Consider the following 21677-nt stretch of genomic DNA (forward strand, 5'->3'; position numbering starts at 1 on the left):
TGTGTGTGTATATATGTGTGTGTATGTGTGTGTGTATACATGTCAGGCATGGTGGCACATGCCTGTGGTCCCGGCTACTTTAGAGGCTGAGGTGGGAGGATCGCTTGAGCCCAGAAGGTTGAGGCTGCAGTGAGGCATGATGGATCCATTGCACTTTAGCTGGGGTGAAAGAGCAAGACCCTGTCTCAAAACACAAACAAAAAGGGTGTAGTATATTCCTGGTATTGATCGTGTTTTTCATCGTTTAAGTAAGACTTGGTGTAAAGATATGCATTGTGTAGTATAAATGCACAGAGAGGAAAGGAGAGATTGGGTACAAATTCAGGAAGGCACGAAGTACTGATATCATGACACAGCCCATCCTTGCTTTGCATAGACCACGTTTCTCACCACTGTGCTGGTGTATACACCAGCACGATCTTCTTAAGCCTTGGATAGTTTGGTGTGGTTGGCTTTCTTTTGGATTCTTTTAAATTTTGTTCTCTTAAAACTTTCTGTAGTGTTTCATATTCATAGGCCACAGTTACTTTCCATTTACTATTATACTTTTATATATTTTTTTTCTTATTTTGGTATGAGAAACAATGTTGGAATAATCATGCCTAGACATAACTAAGCCAACGTCAAAATGTTTGTAGGGGAGACTCATAGTGTTGCCAGAAAAAGGGGCCCCGACCCAGACCCCGAAAGAGGGTTCTTGGATTTCTAGCAGGAAGGAAATCAAGGTGAGATGCAGAGTGCACTGGAAAGAGAGAGTTTATTGAAAGCTACTCAACTATAGCGCACAGCATCCTCAGACAGAAAGAGGAGAAATGCCTTGTATTTAAGTTTTTCTTATGTAAGCGTCTTGTCTATATAAAGACTAAACTAAGCTGTGCTACGTGCAGGTGGGTTGACAGCATGACAAACTTTACTATTCTGTTGATTTAAAGAAAATGGTCCTTGACATTTTATTAAGTACATCAAAGCCGTAACTGTAAGTAATTTGAAAGCACATATTGTTATGGGTATTGGGACATCTGGATTTCGTGTTGTAGGAGTGTGTCCTTGCACCAGTAGCCTAGGTATTGTTAAGCTGTTTCCTCAATTATAAACATGACTGTGGGTTGTGACCAGCAAGGAATGTGCCTTAGTTAATCTCAAGATGGAGCTGAACTTAAAATGCCATTACTTTGACTCTAACACCTCCTGCTTCTCTAACAATAGGGTCAAAAGGTGTTCTTTAAAATCTTCCTAGACGTTGCCAAATTGCATGATTATCTTTGGCTCATTTTTCTACATAGACTTAGAAACAGTTTTATGTTTATAAATATGTATCACCTCATTTATAAATTTGTTTGAATAACCATTTTGCTTTCCTTGGCTGTTTTGCTACTCTCCATTTTCCTTGCCTGAGTCTTTCCCACATCTCTGCAACATTGTAGCATTTCCCACACCTAAAACCAAAGAGGGACAGGCAAGCCAGTGGAGAGAGCAGAGGCTGATGAGAAGGAAGGATTTTCAAGGAAGAATCTGAGGCCGTGTGTGTGTGTGTGTGTATGTGTGTATATGTGTGTGTGTGTGTGTGTGTGTATGTGTGTATATGTGTGTGTATATATGTGTGTGTGTGTGTGTGTGTCTGGGGTGTGACTATTGTTATTAGAGTGTTGCCCACCTGTTGCATTGCCATATTTTTACTATCAGGATATGGAACACACTTACTACAACTGCATACAGATGAAATGAGTTTATTTTTCATATGCATTTCAAAATAATAGTGTGAACAGACCAGAACTCTTCTTCAAAGTTGAAGAATGTCCTCATGGATCCAGCATCCGTCTGGTTTCTGTTTCTGCATTCTCAGTGGATAGCCTCACTTCTCTTTCTCCAATTTTGGAGGATGTGTCAAAAATTCTCTTCTTATCCAAACATTAGTCAGGCTGCGGAACGTTCTCCTAACTCCATCCATGCACTTTCTTGTAAAATGTAGTTTTAGCAAGAACACTGCTATGTTAGTTTAGCAAGACTCCCACACCTTAGATAACTGATCACCTTCAATATCTTATCAGGTTCCTCATTCTCCACCATCCCTTCAGTGATCATCCCAGCTTGTCTTCAGTGCGAATCCTGTTAGATCAGTTTAGCCAGAATCCCTCTTGCCCCTGATGTTAATTCTTAGTAATTTTCCAACCACTAGTCCCCACCCTATTTCTTGGGTATAAATTGCCACGTGCCCATGCTGTACTTAGAGTTACTTAGTAAGAGCTGAGTCTAACTCTCTCCCACACTGCACAGCCCCATTGCGGCGGTCCCTAAATCTATTGCAGTGGTCCTGAATAAAGTTTTCCTTACTGTGCATTAACAAGTATCATTGAAAATTATTTTTTTCTTTAACAGATACTTTGACGAAGGCAATTGGGACTCCCATCAAATCTCCACGCAGCTAGCAGCCACGTGGGGTACTTCTCCAGGTAAGGATTGTCCCTGTTCCGCTTATATTCCTGTCAGTAAAATGGTAGGTTCAGCGTCAGGCTTTACCATTTTCTTCAGGAGATACCATCTGATATTCAGTCAGCCATCAGATGGGTTCAGCCATAGCACACATTAGCTGTGACATGACATCCTTTAGGACAATGACTGTGAGCAGAGTTGCACACCTGAAAAGGGACTCAATTAAAATTAACATTCATTTTAGTGATTTCTCATATGCATTTATGATTTCCATTTTCCAAAACCCCTAATGTTACATTTCTTCTTCACATGTTAGGTATGAACAAAGTAAGACTAACTGTAGCCGCATCCTGTTTACTTGGGACCCTACCCAAAGTGGCAGGAATGGGATGTAAAGTGACATAATCAGAGACCGTCAAACTGGCTTTTAATCATTAAGTATCATTGTCATCTCAAAGCAATTGGCATAGTTGCTGACCCCTTAAATGTCCTTTCTCTGTCTTATCGTCTCCTTTGTTCCCTGTATCATCTTCTGGTCCTGTAGCAATACATCCCCACGAGCACACACTGAGGTGTTTGTTTGTTTGTTTGTTTGTTTGTTTGTTTTGAGACGGAGTCTCACTCTGTTGCCAAGACTGGAGTGCAGTGGCACAATCTCAGCTCACCGCAACCTCTGCCTCTCGGGTTCAAGCAATTCTCCTGCCTCAGGCTCCCATGTAGCTGGGATTACAGGCGTGTGCCACCATGCCCGGTTAATGTTTGTATTTTTAGTAGACACAAGGTTTCACCATGTTGGCCAGGCTGCTCTCGAACTGCTGACCTCAGGTTATGCTCCCGCCTTGGCCTCCCAAAGTGCTGAGATTACCAGTGTGAGCCACCGCACCTGGCCTCACTGAGTCTTAATGCTGACTTGAACTTTGTCTCTGGGCATGAGCATCAGTCCGTGTATTATAATAGGTCTGGGTTGGGTGTGGTGGCTCACACCTGTAATCCCAGCACTTTGGGAGGCCGAGGCAGGCTCACAGGTAAACAACTTAGACGAAGTTTTCACATTCTCCGAGATTTGTGTACATTGGAGATTCAGAAAAATGTAACCTAGAAGTAAACGATAGGTGGAATAGCTGCCTTTGGGGGCTGAGAGGACAGGCATCAGACCTGGGATAGACAAGGGAGGCCTCTTGTTCTGTGAAATGGTACCCCAGCCTATGAGGGCTGCATGCCAGGAAGCCGAATGAGTGAGGATGGTCCCTGGATGTTGCCAGTAGGGATAGGGTCTGGGAAAGAGGGAGGGTTGAGACAGGCAGAGAGGACCCCCCCAGGCTCGTGGATAGACTGACCCGAGGACTTATATTAAGTCATAGGACAGTAGAGAAAGTAAGAGCCAAGCATAATGTAATCCCAACAATGTACAAAATATTAATCATTTTATTAGTTTATGTCAATGAACTGTACACTTAAAATGGTTAAAAAAGGTAAATTTTAGATTACATATATTTTACCGTAATGTAAAATGAGAAATACATTAGAAATGACTTTTTTTTAATTGTTTTTTTTGAGATGGAGTCTTGCTCTGTTGCCCAGGCTAGAATGCAGTGGCACAATCTCGACTCACTGCAACCTCCGCCTCTCGGGTTCAAGTCATTCTCCTGCCTCAGCCTCTCAAGTAGCTGGGATTACAGGCACCCGCCACCATGTCCAGCTAATTTTTGTATTTTTAGTAGAGACGGGTTTTACCGTCTTGCCCAGGCTGGTCTCAAACTCCTGACCTCGTGATCCACCTGCCTCGGGCTCCCAAAGTGCTGCGATTACAGGTGTGAGGAATGACTTTCAACTATATTTTCTTAACTATGTATTCCTACACAACATCAGTTTTGTAATAGTTTATTTTCATTTTGTTTTGTAATTTTTTTCTTTTATTGTAAAGAAAGAAGTACATTGTTTCAGTGTGTAAGAATGTAAAAGTAATAATCAGACGTCTATCACACCTTAACAAAAAGGGACCTTATTTTCTAAGATGTTGCTGCATTCAGTCCCTTTCTTGGTATGGTAAAAGCACCAATCAGCCAGGGAGGCAACTATAAATACAGAAGAGAAGTTTCCTACAAAGAGTCAACCATGTTACCCCACTTACTGACTTAATTATAATATATGGAACCTGGCACAATTAACCTTAGTTTCCTTGTATACACAAGAACAACAATGTACTGCAATCAGTATAGGCAGATACAGGCTTTTAAAGTTCTGAGAAGCAGCAAGTAAGTTCATCATTTACTAAGATCCTTGACATTTTTCTGTTTCTGTGAAATTTTATGTGTCTGTGAGAAGTTTCTTTTATTTTTATTTTTTTGAGACAGAGTCTTGCTCTGTCACCCAGGCTAGAGTGCAGTGGCACAGTCTTGGCTCACTGCAACCTCAGCCTCTGGGGTTCAAGTGATTCTCCTGCCTCAGCCTCCTGAGTAGCTGGGAGTACAGGCACCCGCCACCACGCCTGGAGAATTTTTACATTTTTAATAGAGACAGGGTTTCACCATGTTGACCAGGCTGATCTCGAACTCCTGACCTCGTGATCCACCCACCTCAGCTTTCCAAAGTGCTGGGATTACAGGTGTGAGCCACTGTGCCTGGCCGAGAAGTTTCTTATACTAGAAGAAAAAAGAAAATTTGATTTATTTTAAAATACAATAGCAAGTAATATGAATTTTTATGTGTGTGTGTGAGACGGTGTCTCATTCTATCACCCAGGCTGAGTTCAGTGGCACGAACTCGGCTCAATGCAAGCTCTGCCTCCCAGGTTCAGGCCATTCTCCTGTCTCAGCCTCCTGAGTAGCTGGGACTACAGGCACCACCATGCCCGGCTAACTTTTTTGTATTTTTGGTAGAGACGGGGTTTCACCAGGTTAGCCAGGATGGTCTCGATCTCCTGACCTCGTGTTCCGCCCACCTCGGCCTCCCAAAGTGCTGGGATTACAGGTGTGAGCCACCGCGCCCGACCCTAACATGAATTCTTTAGAGAGGTGAACCAGGGATGGGTTGTGGGTCAATCATGCAAAGACCCAGTCCTCTGGGCTTCCTTTCCTCCATAGTGAAAGTGCATCCCTACACGTTCGTGTTGTTGTTTCACAGGTAGTGCAGGCGATCAGAATAGGATATCCCCAGCCGGGCGCGGTGGCTCACATCTGTAATCTCAGCACCTTGGGAGGCCGAGGCGGGTGGATCACCTGAGGTCAGGAGTTTGAAACTAGCCTGGCCAACATGGTGAAAGCCCGTCTCTACTGAAAATACAAAAATTAGCCAGGTGTGGTGGTGCATGCCTGTAGTCCCAGCTACTTGGGAGACTGAGGTAGGAGAATCGCTTGAACCCGGGAGGCGGAGATTGCAGTGAGCTGACATTGCACCTCTGTACTCCAGCCTGGGCAAGATTGAGACTCCATTTCAAAAAAAAAAAAAAAAAAAAGGATATCCCCAACTGCAGTGCCCTCGCATACTGAGTGTTTTAAGCTGAAGGAAATTGAGAAAACCACAGAAGCAGGAAGGCCACTCTCTGACTTGCTCCCACTTTTCTCCCCTGAAATAGGTCATAAAAGAATTAACTGCCCTACCTGTCCTGAAAGTAGGTCATAATGAGACCCTTATTTTGGAGGAGTTCTGCCCTATACCTGGATGCCAACAAAGATCTGAACAAACAGGTCTTGTGAATTTCTCCCCAGATAATTACTATTAGATGATACCCTTTGTTCCGAAAGCTATTTCTTCAAAACTGTCCATAAAAATACACCTATCCAGCTGGGCAGAGTGGCTCGCACCTGTAATCCCAGTACTTTGGGAGGCTGAGGCGGATGGATCATGAAGTCACGAGTTCAAGACCAGCCTGACCAACATGGTGAAACCCCGTCTCTACTAAAGATACAAAAAAAACAATTAGCTGGGTGTGGTGGCACAAGCCTGCAATCGCAGCTACTCAGAAGGCTGAGGCAGGAGAACCCTTGAACCTGGGAGGTAGAGATTGCAGTGAACCTAGATCGTGCCATTGCACTCCAGCCTGGGCAACAGAGTGAGACTCTGTCTCAAAACAAAACAAAACAAACAAACAAACAAAAAACACCTATCCCTTGGCCTTTGCATCTTGATTTCTGAAGACTCACAGGTCATGTAAAACTTGCATTAAGTAAACATATTATGTTTTCTCTTGTTAATCTGTGTTTTGTTATCAGGATCTCAGCCATGATGTATTTTGGGTTGTCAGGAATAATCACAACATGTGAAGAAATAGATAAAATGCCATTTTAAAAATTATTATTATTATTTTTTTTTTTTTGATACAGAGTCTTGTTCTGTCACCCAGGCTGCAGTGCAGTGGCACGATCTTGGCTCACTGCAACCTCCACCTCCTGGGTTCAAACACTTCTTGTGACTCAGCCTCCCCAGTAGCTGGGATTACAGGCATGCACCATCACGCTTGGCTAATGTTTGTATTTTTAGTAGAGATGGGGTCTTGCTATGTTGGCCAGGCTAGCCTGGGACTCCTGGCCTCAAGTGATCTGCCTGCCTTGGCCTCCTTAAATGCTGGGATTATAGGTGTGTAATGGCCTTTTTTTTTTTTGAGACAAAGTCTCAAAATGGCATTTTTTTTTTTTTTTTTTGAGACAGGGTCTTTGCTTTATTTACCAAAAACTATACAAGATTATGTGAACTTAAAATAATGTTTGGGTTAATTTCTATATTTCGAAGTTTTAGGAATACTTAGTTATATAAGCATGTACTTCCCTTTAAGTCAATTAAATCCTCTTTTAAGGAACTTTATAAATTAATTTGGTAGTATCATTGAGCCAAGCAGAGTCCTTCCTTCCTTCTTTCCTTCCTTCCTTCCTTCCTGTCTCTCTCTCCTTCCTTCCTTCCTTCCTTTCTTTTTCTTTCTTTCTTTCTTTCTTTTTTTTTTTTTTTTTACGGATTCTTGTTCTGTTACCCAGGCTGGAGTGCAATACTGCAACGCCTGCCTTCCTTCAAGTGATTCTCCTGCTTCAGCCTCCCAAGTAGATGGGATTATAGGCACCCGCCACCACGCCCAGCTAATTTTTGTATTTTTAGTAGAGATGGGATTTCACCATGTTGATCAGGCTGGTTTCAAACTCCTGACCTCAGGTTATCCACTCGCCTCAGCCTCCCAAAGTGTTGGGATTACAGGCATGAGCCACTGTACTAGGCAAATGTCTTTTAAGATATTTTATTAATTAATTTGGTAATACCATCAGAGGTAGAAAAATTTCACACAGATAGAGAGACATACATAAACATACAGGCAAATATCAAAACAGATCTTCTAGCTATCATTCTAAAATCTTAGCCATGAATTAGAAACACATAGTAACACGAAGTCACTGTTTTATATAAAACAATTATCTGTCGTATTTTCTCCATTTCATATTTTTTCCCTATTGTCCCTGGTAAATGGGACAAATTAAGGCTACCTACTAAATATTAGGCCTAATGCTTTTTACCAGTATTCGTGGAGAAGGTTTTTAAGATCTTCATTTGCCCTGTGAAGCCCTTTGGAAGGCTGTGGGCTAAATTTTAGATGAGTCACTGCAAAGACATGTGACAGCTATCAGAATGTCTCCACCACCCATCTGAGTGGATAAAATCTCCAGTCTATTTCCAAATAATCTTTTTTTCCTCTTCAGCCTTGGTACTTACTTTTGGAGGACTCTGAGTCCCTTGACAGCAGGGTGGACTAAAGTTTAAGAGAAGAAGTCTGGGCCGGGCACGGTGGCTCAAGCCTGTAATCCCAGCACTTTGGGAGGCCGAGACGGGCAGACCATGAGGTCAGGAGATCGAGACCATCCTAGCTAACATGGTGAAACCCCGTCTCTACCAAAAAAAAAAAAAAAAATACAAAAAACTAGCCAGGCGAGGTGGTGGAACCCGTAGTCCCAACTACTCGGGAGGCTGAGGCGGGAGAATGGCGTGAACCCGGGAGGCGGAGCTTGCAGTGAGCCCAGATCGCGTCACTGCACTCCAGCCTGGGCGACAGAGCGAGACTCCATCTCAAAAACAAAACAAAAAAAAAAAAAAGAGAAGAAGTCTGCCAGTCTGACAGGGGAGGAACAGAGAGAGATGGAGAAGGTGGGAGTTTGAAGGGATCATATCCAGGATTCAAGGGAACAAATGGAAGATTGAAGGTGGCAAGAGTAGGAAGGAGGAACAGAAAGAGTGAGAAGGAAGAGGTCTTAAAGAAACCAGCTGGGGGAGATATTAAATTCCCCAGAGAGGCCAGTGACGCTCCAAATTATCCTTAGCAAAATCAGGCCAGATGTGGAGGAGCACTTGAAGTCAGGAGTTTGAGAGCAGCCTGGCCAACATGGTGAAATCACATCTCTACTAAAAATACAAAAATTAGCTGGGTGTGGTGGCGCGTGCCTGTAATCCCAGCTACTCAGGAGGCTGAGGCAGGAGAATCCCACCTTCCAGATGGGAGGTGGAAGCTGCAGTAAGCCGAGATAGCGCCACTGTACTCCAGCCTAGGCGACAGAATGAGCCTCCATCTCAAAAATAAATAAATAAATAAATAAATAAATAAATAAATAAATATCCTTAACAAAATCATGCCAAAAAGAGGGAGGTAAGCAGAGTTGTGAAAGCATATAGCCAACAGAGGTTCAAGAAAAGCGTTTTTTTTTTTCTTTTTGAGACGGAGTCTCGCTCTGTCGCCCAGGCTGGAGTGCAGTGGCCGGATCTCAGCTCACTGCAAGCTCCGCCTCCCGGGTTTACGCCATTCTCCTGCCTCAGCCTCCCAAGTAGCTGGGACTACAGGCGCCGCCACCTCGCCCGGCTAGTTTTTTGTATTTTTAGTAGAGACGGGGTTTCACTGTGTTAACCAGGATGGTCTCGATCTCCTGACCTCGTGATCCGCCCGTCTCGGCCTCCCAAAGTGCTGGGATTACAGGCTTGAGCCACCGCGCCCGGCCAAGAAAAGCGTTTTTGACAATTGATACGTTTCATGGGAAGATCAGGATCAAAAGGAGAGAACAGAGAGGCCTTAAGAGAATTGTTCCTATTGGCTGGGTGTGGTGGCTCACACCTGTAATCCCAGCACTTTGGGAGGCCGAAACAGGCGGATCACCTGAGGTCAGGAGTTCAAGACCAGCCTGACCAACACGGTGAAACCCCATCTCTACTAAAAATCCAAAAGTTAGCCGGGCGTAGAGGCGCACACCTGTAATCCCAGCTATTCGGGAGGCTGAGGCAGGAGAATTGCTTGAATCTGGGAGGCAGAGGTTTCTGTGAGCCGAAATCGAGCCACTGCACTCCAGCCTGGGCAACAGAGTGAGACTCTGTCTAAAAAAAAAAAGAAAGGAAAAAAGAAAGTTGTTCCTATAAGTCTGTAACTGTCAGCTTCCCATTAGGACAACTATTGATCATAGAGGTCTTAAAAAATCCTTTCAGGCTGGGTGCCGTGGCTCATGCCTGTAATCCCAGCACATTGGGAACCTAGGCAGTAGCACTGGTTGAGCCCAGGAGTGCCACACCAGCCTGGGCAACGTAGTGAGACCTCATCTTCACTAAAAATAGACACAATTAGCTTGGTGTGGTGGCACACTCCTGTAGTCTCTGCTACTCAGGAGGCTGAGGTGAGAGGATTGCCTGAGCCCAGGAGGTCAAGGCTGCAGTGAGCTGTGGTTGCACCACTGCACTCCAGCCTGGGTGACACAGCAAGACACCATCTCAAACATATATAAATTTTTTCAAATATCTTACCAGGTTTTGGTCAAGAGAAAAAGTAAATATTCCTGATAGCACAGTCCCATTAAAAAAAAAAAATGTACCCATTACAAGAGACTTGGAACCAAAATCCATAGATTCTTTCATGGTTCTTTATTGATATGGTGATAGGGTTTTCATATTCGTGTGTGAGATGTGCCTCCCTCAGTCCTTGTTATGACATCATTATGTATCTGGCATGACAAAAAGAAAAAGAGAAAAAAGGTGGAGAAAGGTAAAAAATAAGAAAAGAAAAAATGAAGGAAAAAGGAAAAAAACCAAATCCATAAGACTTTTATGAGTTACCCATAAATGCAGAGGCATCTTCAAAGAGGGTGCAAAAAATGTAGCCCTCTGAAGATGCCACACCACTCTCAAAGGTAGCCAAAAGAAAGGCAGGCCTAGACAGTCCCCCTGAGAGCTGGCAGTAGATGTTAGCTGCAAATGGGTTGCAACCCATATGTCTGTCCAGCTGTATTCCCACAGCCCCCCAGCCTGACGGTTGGCTGCCGGCACACACAAGAACCAACAACTCGTATGTCCCGTCAAGTGGAAAACTTGACACAAATTCTTGACACAAAATGACAGAAACAGAAAAGCAATAGCTGCTCCTGGGAGGGAAGGGATCAATAACCAATAGGCACCACGAAACCAAACTAGTCACACTCTAGATAACAAATTTTGTAATTTTTTTCCTGTCCATCTGCATTGGGAAAATAAGGGACAAGGAGGTTTTACTTTCTTCTCTTGACCAGGAACTACTAACAGAGATCTGGGAGAGCTGACTTTGGTGAAAATTCTCACCTTGCACAGGCTTGTGTCTGTTTTCCAGAATCCCACCTCCGACTCCAGAGTGAAGTGTCCCACCTGTCCCCTTCTCATGGCCAGAAACTTCTACCCTTCTCTTTCCTTTGCTTGCACCCCTGTAACAAGAGACAGATGAATGAGAGTAAAGCATGCAAGTTGATTTACTGTATGTTTTATGTGACATGAGTCTTCATAAGAAAACAAAGCCTAAAAGAAACAGTTAAACCTGAGTATTTTTTTTGCTGGTTTGATGAAGAGTGAAGGGTCATGGAGAAATGTAATGGGACCAAAAGGTGTCAGCTAAGTGTAATACACGGGGGAAAACAGCAAGGGCTATTCGTTCAGTGTCCCTGTGTCTTCAGAGATGGAGATCTTTTCTTCCGGGTAGAGCATGGCAGCTCTCCTAGGAGGGTTTTATCACTTGCTTCAGCAGAAGGTCAAAAAGCCCTTCCCAGGTTTTATGACCTGTTTCAGGGGAAAGGTGAGAAAGTCCTTCCTACATATTTGGTTTCTAAAATTCCTTCAGCTTAAAATGTTAATTATGCCAAGTTTCCATACGTTGGGGTAGCATGTCCTGAACATATTGTCAGAGCATTACGGAAAAAATACACACACACATACACACACATACATGAGGACAGCACATTCCCTATGACTATCTTAAAGTTGATTAACCTCAAATGTTTAATTTTGGATGACTGAGTCAAAAAGAGAATTGAAATTGCCATCGCATATCTGGTCAAGCTGAAAGATGGCATTTGGTATTGGAAATTGATGGCTGCTGGTCATTTAACACCCATTTCTCAGTTACATATCTGGCCCATGAGATAAGAATGCTAAACTGTATAAACAAGACACCTCAATATGAAAACATTCTGCCATTACAAAGGTATTCTCTTTGTGTTACTCTGCATTCTCTCCCAGCCCTGTAGCAATTTGTCCTTTGTCCGTACATTGAAGATTTGTTTACATCTACTCTTGGCCTTCCTGAATATCCTCTGCTCCAGTAGAGCCTTAAGCCAAGGGTAGGAATGACAAGACAGACTCTATATTTGCAGAACACCACATAGTCACAGCGATGCACATGGAAAGGAAGGTATGAGAACAAGGTCTTTCAAGCCAGATTTGGACTATGTTTGTATTAAAGGTGTTATTCCCATGTAAGACCTTAAGACATAATATTAATAATAATTCAGCTATGAAAGATTCATGTTGAGTTCTACTTGCGTGGGCAAGCTGTTAGGTAGAAGTTAAGGACACACAGAACACATAAGTTCTTTCTAGGTACATCCTTAGCTGAGCAGAATTGCAACCCAAGTTAGAATAGGAAAAACTTGATGAAGCAGGAAATTACCAGCTGGTCTGATGGGAGATAGGATATGGCCCTAAAGTACAGTAGATGGTGACTGAAGCATGGTGACAGTAGTGGAAACACCTTAGGGTGACCCACAATTAGTCACTCTCTTATGCAGTCCCGTTTCCTTGGGTGTGGGAAGAACCTGCCAATAGCATGTGTCAAAGGATATCGTTACTGTGTTTATACTATGTTAAATGTCGAAAGTGAAGATATAATGCAGATGTAATTAAAGTAATCAGTTGACTTTGAGTTCATTAAAAGGTAGAATAGCCTATGTGAACCTCCCCTTATCAGATGAGCCATTTAAAATGGCTCCTAGGCCTTCCCTGATGTCAGGCAAAATAGAAAAGACTCGGTCTCTTCATTGTTGCCTTTGAAGAAGCAAGCTGCCATGAATTCTATAGCCATTGGAAAATGAATTCTGCCAACAAGCAAATGAGCTTAAAAAGTAACACAGAGTCTGGGCACAGTGACTCACGCCTGTAATCCCATCACTTTGGGAGGCTGAGGTGGGTAGATTGCTTGAGCCCAGGAGTTTGAGACCAGCCTGGGCAACATAGTGAAACTTCATCTCTACAATAAAATACAAAAATTATCCAGGCACAGTGGCATGCACCTGTAGTCCTAGCTACTCGGGAGGCTGATGTGAAAGGATGGTTTGGGTCTGGGAGGCAGAGGTTGCAGTGAGTCAGAATCACCCCACTTCACTCCAGCTTGAGTGAGAGCCAGACTCTTATCAAAAAAAACAAACAAACAAGCAAACAAACAAACAAAAAACGTAATACAGGCCACTGACACCCTGATTGCATCCCTGTGAAATATTCCACCTGAAAACCCAGCTAACTTGTGCCCACTGACCCACAGGAATGGAGACAATATATTTACATTGTTTTAAACTGCTAAATTGGCTGGGTGTGGTGGCTCACACCTGTAATCCCAGCATCTTGGGAAACCAAGGTGGGGGGAATCACTTGAGGCCAGGAGTTTGAGACTAGCCTCAGAAACGTAGCAAGACTCTACAAAATTAAAAAATTAGCTGAGTGTGGTGGTGTGTGCTTGTAGTCCTAGCTATTCTGGAGGCTGAATGGGAAGATCTCTTTAGCCCAGGAGTTCGTGGTTACAGTGAGCTACGATCACACCACTGCACTCCAGCATGGATGACAAAGTGACAGCTTGTGATATGGTTTAGCTGTGTCCCCACCCGAATCTCACCTTGAATTATAATAATCCCATGTGTCAAGGGTGGGGCTAGGTGGAGATAATTGAATTATGGGGGGTGGTTTCCCCTATATTGTTCTCTTGGTAGTGAATAAGCCTCATGAGATCTGATGGTTTTATAAATGGGAGTTCTCCTGCACAGGCGCTCTTGCCTGCCACCAGTAAAATGTGCCTTTGTTTATCCTTTGCTTCCCTCCATGATGGTGAGGCCTTCCCAGCCATGTGGAACTGTGAGTCCATTACGCCTCTTTCTTGGCTGGGTGTGGTGGCTGACACCTGTAATCCCAGCACTTTGGGAGGCCAAGGCGGGTGGATCACGAGGACAGGAGATCGAGACCATCCTTGCTAACACGGTGAAACCCTGTCTCTAGTAAAAAATTCGAAAATTAGCCGGGCGTGGTGGCGGGCGCCTGTAGTCCCAGCTACTCAGGAGGCCGAGGCAGGAGAATGGTGTGAACCCGGGAGGCGGAGCTTACAGTGAGCTGAGATCGCACGACTGCACTCCAGCCTGGGCGACAGTCTCAAAAAAACAAAACAAAACAAAAAAACTCTTTATTTATCAATTACCCAGTCTCAGATATGTCTGTATTAGCAGCCTGGGAATCAACTAGTACACCCTGTATTAATGTGTTAATACACAAATTTAAAAAGTTGCTAAATATGTGAAACTACAGTCTGTCTTCCCTTTAGTGTTAGGAAGATCAGATAGGCACTACAAGAGCATTTTCTTACTGAATGGTATCTAAATTCCCTCTTATCAATGGCAATTACTCTGTTGGACTGCTAACACTGCAGGGCAAAAATCCTAACATGTATGAGTCTTGTAGCAGAACAACCTGGAAAACAAAAAACAGAGACAAACATTTCTGAGCAAAACTGCAAGCTTTTTAAACAAATAGTTTGTTTTCATCAGTTCACATCATGTAGGTCATTTCATCCAGCCTCATTGGCACATAAGTCGTATGTATTGAGATAGGCGTGGTGGCTTATGCCTGTAACCCTAGCACTTCGGGAGGCTGAGGCAGGCACATCACGAGATCAAGACCATCCTGCCCAACATGGTGAAACCCCAGCTCTACTAAAAATACAAAAATTAGCTGGGTGTGGTAGCAGGCTCCTGCAGTCCTAGCTACTCAGGAGACTGAGGCAGGAGAATCACTTGAACCCGGGAGGCAGAGGTTGCAGTGAGTCAATATCGCACCACTGCACTCCATCCTGGCCACAGAGTGAGACTCTTTCTTAAAAAAAAATGGCCGGGAGCAGTGGCTTAAGCCTGTAATCCCAGCACTTTGGGAGGCCGAGACGGGCAGATCACGAGGTCAGGAGATTGAGACCATCCTGGCTAACATGGTGAAACCCTGTCTCTACTAAAAAATACAAAAAATTAGCCGGGCGAGGTGGCGGTGCCTGTAGTCCCAGCTACTTGGGAGGCTGAGGCAGGAGAATGGCATGAACCCGGGGGGCGGAGCTTGCAGTGAGCTGAGATCCGGCCACTGCACCCCAGCCTGGGCGACAGAGTGAGACTCTCTAACAAACAAACAAACAAAAAAGTATATATTGAAAGTATAAGTGATGAACCACTTTGAATTGTGTATGAGGAAAGAAGCTCAGAGTTCAGGTAGAAAATGTGTTATTACAAACTCAACTATCAATTTAATCTGTCTTTAATGTATGAATCAAAATTAAGTATTTCCTGTTGGGGTGATCGGACCAGGCCGTGGGGTGACGAAGTCCAGCGGAGTCAAAGGAATAAGAAAAGACAAGGTGAGAGGGAAAATGGGACCAGGGGCCAGCGCTACTATGGAGGCTGCAAATGCCCCAAGCTCTGGAAGCCCAGGCTGTTTATTGGTGGTCAAACAAAGAAACAGGTGGTGAGGATGTGGGGGTTAAAAGGAAGCGGTATATTAAGCAAATAAGCTACAGCTGTGACGGTTTAGCATTTTCTTTGAAACATATGGCTACTGGAGATAATGGAAGTGCTAGAAGCAAGGAGCCAGCAAGTCTAGACACGTTCCACAGGCCACAGGGGGTTTTAGACCCTGGACCCTGGACATGTTCCAAGACTCTTTTACTTTATGTCAGACATGCAAGCCCTGCCTCAGCTTCTCTCCCAACACTCAGCTTTTCTCCCAACATTTTCTATTACAAACGTCAATGGAAAAATCAATGATCTATTTAAAATATTGCAAATACCATCACTATGTTTGAAGACATGTTTTAATTTTTTATTATTCCTTTAATTAGAAGAACTGTATGCCAATTAATAAACTGTTGCCTTTTAGATCCAAATTAATCATTCATTGCCTGCTCTGTGGAAATTGAGTCAGATACCCTTAAGAATATATTGTGTTGGCTGGGCGCGGTGGCTCATGCCTGTAATCCCAGCACTTTGGGAGGCCAAGGCGGGTGGATCACAGGGTCAGGAGATCGAGACCATCCTGGCTAACATGGTGAAACCCCGTCTCTACTAAAAATACACAAAAAATATTAGCTGGGCATGGTGGCAGGTGCCTGTAGTCCCAGCTACTCGGGAGGCTGAGGCAGGAGAATGGCGTGAACCCGGGAGGCAGACCTTGCAGTGAGCCGATTGTGCCACTGCACTCCAGCCTGGGCGACTGAGCAAGACTCTGTTTCAAAAATACATATATAATACACATATATATGTATATGTGTGTATATACATATATACGTATATATATACACGTATATATATATGGTGTTGCAACAGTAAGCTTTGTCAGTAGTTGAAGGTGGTTGGACATTGTAAAAAGAGATTTTCCTTTCTGATTCCACTGTGGTCTCTCAACAGTTTCCCATAGCATGCATGCCTTTCTCCAGCACTAGGTTTCTACAGTATGCATGGGCAGTCCTGCAGCAACAATGGCTTTTCTAGCATCAGGCTCCTACAATGCATGACAGTCAGCAGCATTGGTTGTCAGTCACTTCCCATATTCCCTACCCTTAGGTGGCTTCTAGTGTAGTGCTTCCAATGAGACACCTACCTGTGAACACCTTTCCCTGGCATCTAAGCGGGAAGATTTCTGGAAAGTTCCACTGGTGCCACACACTGTGACCATTCTGTGTACCCTCTAACAAGCTCTGGATTGCAATCCACTTATAGTAAACAGATGTCCATTTCAAACACTCCCTCCTCAAATTCTTGTGCTTTGTCTGCCTGCTGATTGGACCCTCCCTGAAAGAATTAATACTGGCGTTGTTCCGAGACAGTTCCACAGAGATGAGTCTGGGAAGTTGTGTTGGTCATTCCTTTATGTTTGAGCACATTCCGCAGCTCCTTGCCAATTTATGTGCAATGGGATACTAGTAACTATGACATGCAGTGGTATCACAATTAATTGAGCAATGACCTGTGGTTGACTGTGACAAAGTGCCAACTGAAATACGCGCCTTGGGAGTCCGAGTGACTGCTGCACTGAATGCGATGGTAGTCAACTGTAAGGACTGTGGGGTGGAATGGATTCAGTTGAACGTCCTTAAATGATTATGAAGAGAAAATAACAAGCTCAGGTTCCTTAATTCTCAGTTCAAGCCACGGTTTGAAAACCTGAGAACTTCCATGGCGACTATGAAGGAAACTCATTTCTTAGAGCTGCAGGGCTGATATTGTTGAACATCAAAACCAAGAATGAGATCCTGAAACTTGGAATGGGGGAATCTGTTTAGACTCAGTTGAAACTGACAATCTGGAAACAGAAAGTCAGGCTGAGCCTTTCTTACCAGAGGAAGTAGCTTCTCTCTATTGTTTGAAGAAAACATCTTTCCTCTGCACAAACGCTGGGTTCGATACCATTAAAGGGGATGCCCGATTTTCTCAAAGTCCCCCACAAATCATTACTTTTTGCTAGTAGCATGACTAGACCCCATAACTAGGGCTGAATATCAACCTATTCCTAAGGGACAGGTACACACTATGACCTGTAGGAAACAGCTACATGCAAAAGAAATTGTAACATGTATTGGAAGAAACCTGGGGAAGGTTGGAAGAGCATTCTAAGGTCATTATACTAAGGTGGACAAAATATAACAGTAGATTGGGTTAATTAACCTCAGTGCTATTACTGGGGATTCAAGATTTACTGTGCTGCGGGCATGTGGCTCACACCTATAATCCCAGCACTTTGGAGGCCAAGGCGGGAAGATAACATGAGTGCGTAAATTTAAGACCGGTTTGGGCAACCTAATGAGACCTTGTATCCACAAATAAATAAATAAATAAATAAATTAGCCATGGACAGTGGTGTGCACCTGTAGTCCCAGCTACTTGGGGGAATAGGCCAGAGAATCACTTGAGCCTTAGAGGTTGAGGCTGCAGTGAGCTCTGATCATGCAACTGCAGTCCAGCCTGGGCAATAGAGACAGACCCTGTCTCCAAAAACAAAAAACAACAACAACAAAAAGATTGATTGTGCTGTCTTATGTAGAGGAAAATGACTCAAACATCTTGCTCATGGGATAACTTTGCCAAAGACAGGATGTACAATTTGTTTTAAAGGCCAGAGGAGGATGCACCAGTAATCAGAACGTTTTGGCAAACAGAAGACTTTGGTGGTAGCTAACTAATCACAGGGTCCCTAGAATGAAATAGCCGAGACGTGTACTTAAGAGTATTGTTTGATCTCTATGTGAAGAAAAGTTCCAGGTCTGGTAGTCAAATGTTCAACAGATGCCTACCTAGCTTGCAATCCTAAGTCAATTCACAGATGCAGTGTGGTACTACACGGACCATGAAAAGAACACTTGTTTGTATGACTGAGACAAAAAAGAAGAATGTCATCTTGTTCTAGCTTACCTGGGAATATGCTCAATCAGTGACAAAATTGTTGCCACTCTGTGCATGACCACAAAGGCACCGCAGGTATTGATTTTGAAGTTACACATAAACTTTAGTGAGTGGGCATATTTGCGAATATGTAACCTGACATTAATGAAGATTGACTATCTTTAAACAACATAAGGAGTCAACATCAGTTTCTGAAGTAAAATAATGACTCAGCTAAATTTTCAAGGGCAAATTCAGATTTCAAGTGCACAGAACATAGGAAGGAAAGGACATGCAAATCAGAAAAATTCGCAAGTGTAATGAGGTGAGAAGGGACATGGCACACTGATTAATTACAAAGGAATCAGAATGATCTGTTCATAGAGTTGTAAATGGGGTTGTGGAGGAAGAAAGGAGGAACAGATAAGCAAGACTAAAGTTCTTTTCCTTCTATGCAAATAAGGGAAACTGAGGAATTGTAAGACAAGATATAATAATATTTTTGGACGTCAAGAATGGTGTTCCATAAATGCTGAATTGTTTCTCCCCCTAATTTCGGGAGGAGAAAACGGAAATAGGATTTCCATTGCATTTTTGTGAACAAACTTTGAGTGATCACGTTCTTTCTTGCATGTAGTAGATGGACAGGAGAATGAAAGATTCAGCTTTCTTCCTGCACTTGGGGCATCTGTGAATTGGGAATTCAGACAAACAAATAAGCAACTAATTCTGGATAGAAAATTTGTGATTTAGACTATGCACTCTACTGGGGAATTTCAGACGTATAGGAATGTGGTTGAAATTGAAGTGGTTAGGGAATGCTATCTGGAGGAAGAAAATTATAACTAGATACAAGAAGTAGTTGGCCGGGCGCAGTGGCTCACGCCTGTAATCCCAGCACTTTGGGAGGCGGAGGCAGGTGGATCACGAGGTCAGGAGATCGAGACCATCCTGGCTAACACGGTGAAACCCTGTCTCTACTAAAACTGCAAAAAATTAGCTGGGTGTGGTGGCGGGCGCCTGTAGTCCCAGCTACTAGGGAGGCTGAGGCAGGAGAATGGTGGGAACCCGGGAGGCGGAGCTTGCAGTGAGCCGAGATTGCGCCACTGCTCTCCAGCCTGGGCGACTGAGCGAGACTCTGTCTCAAAAAAAAAAAAAAAAAAAAAGTAGTAGTAGTAACTAAAGAAAAATATATCAGGGAGGCTGGGTGCGGTGGCTCACGCCTGTAATCCCAGCACTTTGGGAGGCCAAGGCGGGCGTATCACAAGGTCAGGAGATCGAGACCATCCTGGCTAACACAGTGAAACCCCGCCTCTACTAAAAATACAAAAAATTAGCCGGGCGTAGTGGCAGGCGCCTGAAGTCCCAGCTACTCAGGAGGCTGAGGTAGGAGAATGGCATTAACCCAGGAGGTAGAGCTTGCAGTGAGCCAAGATTGTGCCACTGCACTCCAGACTGGGCAACAGAGCAAGACTCCATCTCAAAAAAAAAAGAAAAAGAAAAAGAAAAATATATCAGGGAAGAAAAAATGGATTTTTGTGCCAGGAAGGAAACTAAGTATGAACAGATGACAAAATATTTCAGGAACTGTGTCCGGAATTGGTTCCTTCCAGCGGGTTCTTGATCTCGCAGACTTCAAGAATGAAGCCACGGACCCTTGCAGTGAGTGTTACAGTTCTTAAAGATGGTGTGTCCGAAGTTTGTTCCTTCAGATGTTCAGATGTGTCTGGAGTTGGTCATTCCTCCCGGTGGGTTCATGGTCTCGCTGACTTCAGTAGTGAAGCCACAGACCTTTGCAGTGAGTGTTACAGCTCTTAAAGGTGGCACCTCCAGAGTTGTTCATTCCTCCCGGTGAGTTTGTGCTCTTGCTGGCTTCAGGAGTGAAGCTGCAGACCTTCATGATGAGTGTTACAATTCATGAAGGTAGTGCAGACCCAAAGAGTGAGCAGCGGCAAGATTTATTGTGAAAAGCAAAAGAACAAAGCTTCAACAGGTTGGAAAGAAACCCCAGCAGGTGCTGCTGGCTCCGGTGGCCAGCTTTTATTCCCTTATTTGGCCCCACCCATATCCTGCTCATTGGTCCATTTTACAGAGCGCTGATTGGTCCGTTTTTACAGAGTGCTGATTGGTGCGTGTACAAACCTTTAGCTAGATGCAGAGCGCTGATTGTTGTGTTTACAATCCTTTAGCTAGACAGAAAAGTTCTCCAAGTCCCCATAGACCCAGAAGCCCAGCTGGCTTCACCTTTCAGAACTACAGATAGAGATTATTTCATTTACCTGAATCAATCTGAAAGATATGCTGGGGCTAGATGTTGAGGATACTTAATGGCACATTAATTCTTTGATTTTATATGTATTTAGATACATTCATTAGCTACAGTTGGCAACTTCCTAATAGGGATGCCACAGATATGACTGTAAATTGAGAATTTTGGTTTCCTAGTGTCTGAAAAGTGGCTAACCCAAAGTTTTGGCTTTAGAGAAAGAGTCTATACAGGCAAAAGTGTAGAGGGTTTGACAGAGAAAAAACAAAAACAAAAACAAAACATCCTAAGGGCCAAAGGAAAATAGTCAAAAACTTGTATCATTCTCTTCATCCACTCACTCCACTCTATGCAGGATCCCACATCAGTCCTTGAATGTTTCAGGCACAGGTTCCATTCATGCTTTCCAATGGAAACTTCATTTGGTTTATAGGATTCAGGATTGTGGAACCATCTGGTATCAAGAAAATAAGAAGCCATGAAAAAGCTTACAGAATGTTGGTACAAGCAGCTGCTAGGGATATTACTGAGTTTTAATGAGAGAGATGGTCCCAGAAAGCTGGAAGAAGAAAGGTCAGGGCCAAGCACGGTGGCTCACGCTTGTAATCCCATCAGTTTGGAGGCAGAGAAGGGCAGATCACTTGAGTCCAGGAGTTCGAGACCAGCTTGGGCAATGTGGATAAACCCCATCTCTACAAAAACATACAAAAAAAAAAAAAAAAATTGCTGTATGTGGTGGTGCACGCCTGTGTTCTCAGCTGTTTGGAAGGCTGAGGTGGGAAAATCACCTGAGCCCAGGAGGTGGCAGTTGCAGTGAGCAGAGCTGAGATTTGACCACTGCATTCCAGCCTGGGCTACAGAGCAAAACCCTGTCTCAAAAAAAAAAAAAAAAAAAAAAAAAAAAAAAAAAAAAAAGGATCGGAACAAGAAAAAGGAAAAGGAGGGGTAAAAACATAGAAATGACTAAGTTCATTTCAGCAGGAATATTTTTAAAAATATATTTCAAAACTGAAACAATGCTATGTTTTGCTGCAGCGTGTGAGGGGAACACAATTCAGGATAAA

The 21677-nt window shown here is 43.6% G+C and overlaps 1 protein-coding gene and 1 non-coding gene across 4 annotated transcripts in view; both read left to right on the forward strand.

Annotated features, from left to right (window-relative positions):
- Positions 1-21677, forward strand: part of SNRPN (small nuclear ribonucleoprotein polypeptide N) — a 154690-nt gene that overhangs the window by 60333 nt on the left and 72680 nt on the right. For all 3 annotated transcript variants that reach the window (XM_026447186.1, XM_026447185.1, XM_026447187.1), the window contains one exon: positions 2377-2450. The gene's annotated coding sequence lies outside the window, so the exon portion shown is untranslated. The remainder of the gene's footprint in view (positions 1-2376; positions 2451-21677) is intronic.
- On the forward strand, positions 10284-10385 carry LOC111525150. The gene has a single exon (XR_002725979.1). It is a non-coding gene; the product is annotated as a small nucleolar RNA U13 (small nucleolar RNA).

Source organism: Piliocolobus tephrosceles, chromosome 6 (genome assembly GCF_002776525.5).
Source record: "Piliocolobus tephrosceles isolate RC106 chromosome 6, ASM277652v3, whole genome shotgun sequence".
NCBI lineage: Eukaryota > Metazoa > Chordata > Mammalia > Primates > Cercopithecidae > Piliocolobus > Piliocolobus tephrosceles.